We start from the raw sequence: 4,327 nt of genomic DNA, 5'->3' as shown, positions 1-4,327 counted from the left end.
TGCTGAGTCTGAAAGGATTGGTGTCCTTAATTGAACCCAAGTCCATAGATGAAGCTCTTCAGGACAAGGATTGGATTCTGGCCATGAAAGAAGAACTGAATCAATTCTCCAAGAACGATGTTTGGAGCTTAGTGAAGAAGCCTGAGAGTGTCCATGTTATTGGAACGAAATGGGTATTCAGAAACAAGCTAAATGAGAAAGGAGAAGTAGTCAGAAACAAGGCAAGGCTAGTTGCTCAAGGCTACAGCCAGCAGGAAGGAATAGACTACACTGAAACATTTGCTCCGGTAGCAAGACTGGAGGCAATTAGACTGTTGATCTCCTTCTCAGTAAATCACAACATAGTTCTACATCAGATGGACGTAAAGAGTGCCTTCCTAAATGGTTATATCTCAGAGGAAGTCTATGTTCATCAACCCCCAGGTTTTGAAGATGAAAAGAAACCAGACCATGTGTTCAAATTGAAGAAATCACTCTACGGTCTGAAGCAAGCTCCCAGAGCATGGTATGAGAGACTTAGCTCATTCCTTCTGGAGAATGAGTTTGTAAGGGGTAAAGTAGATACAACTCTTTTTTGCAAGACTTATAAAGATGATATCTTAATTGTGCAAATTTATGTTGATGATATTATATTTGGTTCTGCTAATCAATCTCTATGCAAAGAATTTTCTGAGATGATGCAGGCTGAATTTGAGATGAGTATGATGGGAGAATTAAAGTACTTTCTAGGAATACAAGTTGATCAAACACCAGAAGGAACATATATCCATCAGAGCAAGTACACTAAAGAACTTCTGAAGAAGTTCAATATGCTGGAATCTACAGTGGCCAAGACTCCAATGCATCCTACATGCATTTTGGAGAAAGAAGATAAAAGTGGTAAAGTATGTCAGAAGCTCTATCGTGGAATGATAGGTTCACTTCTATACTTAACTGCATCTAGGCCAGACATATTATTTAGTGTTCACTTATGTGCTCGTTTCCAATCAGATCCAAGGGAAACCCACTTAACTGCTGTTAAGAGGATCCTAAGGTATCTGAAAGGCACCACTAACCTTGGCTTGATGTATAAGAAAACATCAGAGTATAAGCTTTCAGGTTATTGTGATGCTGATTATGCTGGAGATAGAACAGAGAGAAAAAGTACTTCTGGAAATTGTCAATTTCTGGGAAGCAATCTAGTCTCATGGGCAAGCAAGAGGCAATCAACCATTGCACTATCAACTGCAGAGGCAGAATATATCTCAGCAGCAATATGCAGCACTCAGATGCTCTGGATGAAACATCAGCTGGAGGATTATCAGATCCTTGAGAGCAATATCCCAATTTATTGTGATAACACTGCTGCAATCTCGTTGAGCAAGAATCCTATCTTGCATTCAAGGGCAAAGCACATTGAGGTAAAGTATCACTTCATTAGAGATTATGTGCAGAAAGGCGTACTTCTTCTGAAGTTTGTTGATACTGACCATCAATGGCAGATATCTTTACAAAGCCCTTAGCTGAAGATAGATTTAATTTTATTCTGAAAAATCTAAACATGGACTTTTGTCCAGAGTGAAGATGGATCAGAACCTCTGACTATGATACTTCTTGATCAGAAGATGTCTAGTCCAGAAGGTAACTCAATCAGAGTGTGTGTGCCCACTGGTACTGACTCTGAAGCTGAGACAACAACACGTGCGTCAGAATTTCTGATGCATAGTTCCTTGTGCCCGTGTGACAGTCTGTTATGATTGCGTGTAGATATGCTTATCTCCTGTGTGTGATTGTGTATTTTACTGTTACTATCAATCTTTAATTTTCAACCGTTGATCTTAAAGTGCTTTTTGAATCAACAACGGTTATTTGATAAAACCCACTATACACACACGTTCTCGTTCACTTCCGGTTTTCACTCTCGCACTCTCTGCTTTTCAAAACCGCCTCTTTCTTGATTTCTCTCTCGATCTCTCTTCATCCTTCAAACTTCATCTTCTACCTCAAACCTTCAACCTCTTCAAAATGGTGAGACAAACCAGAAGATCTACTGCAGATGCACCTCAGTTCCCTCACATGGAAGTTGGTTTGGCAACGGGTCAAAGGGCTCTGAGAACCCGGCACAAGAACAAGTTCAAGTTCAAGAGCAGATTGTTCCTATTGCAGAACGGGCTGTGCCGTTCACTGCGTATTTGCTCCTGAGAACTCCAATCCTGGCAGAATGGAGATTCAACCTCGATAACTTGGCTGCAAATGGGTATGATCTTCGTCCTGAAGTTCAAGCTCAAGGTTGGGGAAACTATTTCAATCGACTTCGAGGACCGGTGTATGAGAAATTGGTAAAGGAATTCTGGAAGCACGCAGACTGTGATGACACTCAGGTGGTCTCTCACATTCTTGGCAGGAGATCATTATCACTGAGAAGTCATTCGTGAATCTGCTAGGAGCAGAAACTGCTTATGGGTATCGGTTCCAACTGACGGAATCCAAGCTGAAACCCATCACCAAAGACAAAGTCAACAAGGCCCTGTACACCACCTTCAAACCGGGCAAGACGAGTTACAAAGTGATGGATCTTCACCCCAAACTCAGAATCTGGCACAAGATCCTGCTCAACTGCATAAACCAGAGACCGAAGGGCAGTTCCCCAGATTACATCAACTTCAACCAGAAGGCGATGCTGTTCTTCATCCAAGATCAGGAGAAGATCTGCCTTCCCTACTTCCTGTTCTCCTACTTGAAGGAATGCATCCGGAAGTCTCGCACCACCGCCTCCATCAAGTCTGCAATCAAATACATCCCTTTTGGGAGGCTGCTCTCAGACTTTCTCATTGAAAGCAACTTGGTGCAAGATTTGATCGATGCTGGTTGCACAGAGGATTTGAGCACAATTGTCAGTGATGTCTTCACTGCAAACTCCTTGAAGAAGATGGGCTTAATCCAGAAGAAGATTGCTCCTGCTCATGAAGACTCATCTTCTGAGATCAGAGGAAGAAGAATGCCTCTGAATGACTACCCTCTGTGGACTCAGCAGACCATCCTGAAGCCATCAGATGCGATGTTGAAGACCTCAGGGCTCAAGGATTCGAGATTGACCTTGATGATTCATCAGCAGACTACCGCCAGCTCCAGAGTTTCCTTCTCCTCCAAGAAGAAAGCTCAGAGGAAGATGGTTCTGGAAGAATCCTCTGAAGAATCTGATGTCCCTCTGGTCAAGAAGACAAAGAGAAAGCCTGATGATGGTGATGATGATGATAGTGAGGATGGTCCTCCAAAGAAGAAGCAGAAGAAGGTCAGAATCGTGGTGAAGCCTACTCGGGTGGAACCAGCTGCTGCAGTGGTCAGAAGGACTGAACCTCCTGCCAGAGTGACTCGATCATCAGCACATTCAAGTAAGCCTGCACTTGCTTCTGATGATGATTTGAATTTATTTGATGCACTCCCTATTTCTGCCTTGCTTCAACACTCCTCAAATCCCTCACTCCTTCAATCCCCCTGCGCCGAACAAACCACCTCTCCACCACATTCCCCAAGATCTTCCTTCTTTCAACCTTCTCCTACTGAAGCACCTCTCTGGAATTTGCTTCAGAACCCAACTTCTAGGTCAGAAGAACCAACATCTCTCCTTACCATTCCGTACGACCCATTATCTTCTGAACCAATCGTCCAAGACCAACCCGAGCCAACCAAACAGAACCACAACCCAGAACGTCTGATCACTCTGCTCCCAGAGCATCAGCACGTCCTGCTGTCAGAACCACGGATACAGACTCTTCAACCGCCTTTACACCTGTATCCTTCCCAACCAATGTTATTGACTCTCCTCCCTCCAATACCTCTGAATCAATTCGAAAATTCATGGAGGTTAGAAAAGAAAAGGTATCTGCCTTGGAAGAGTATTACCTTACCTGTCCAAGCCCTAGGAGATATCCTGGCCCTAGACCTAAACGTCTAGTTGACCCAGATGAACCTATCTTGGCCAATCCTATCCAAGAGGCAGACCCCTTAGTTCAACAAGCTCACCCTGTCCCTGACCAACAAGAGCCCATTCAACCAGACCCTGAACCTGAACAATCAGTGTCTAACCAATCCTCGGTTAGATCACCTCACCCTCTGGTTGAAACTTCAGACCTTCACCTTGGAACCTCTGAACCCAATGCTCCCATGATTAACATTGGTTCTCCACAAGGTGCCTCTGAAGCCCATAGCAGCAATCACCCAGCCTCTCCTGAACCCAACCTCTCCATAATTCCCTATACTCACCTTCAACCCACATCTCTCTCTGAGTGCATCAATATCTTCTATCATGAAGCCTCTTTGAGGCTCCGCAATGTGTGCGGTCAGACTG

The sequence above is a fragment of the Lotus japonicus genome, chromosome 1, assembly GCF_012489685.1.
Source record: "Lotus japonicus ecotype B-129 chromosome 1, LjGifu_v1.2".
Lineage (NCBI taxonomy): Eukaryota > Viridiplantae > Streptophyta > Magnoliopsida > Fabales > Fabaceae > Lotus > Lotus japonicus.
This window is presented reverse-complemented; position numbering follows the sequence as displayed.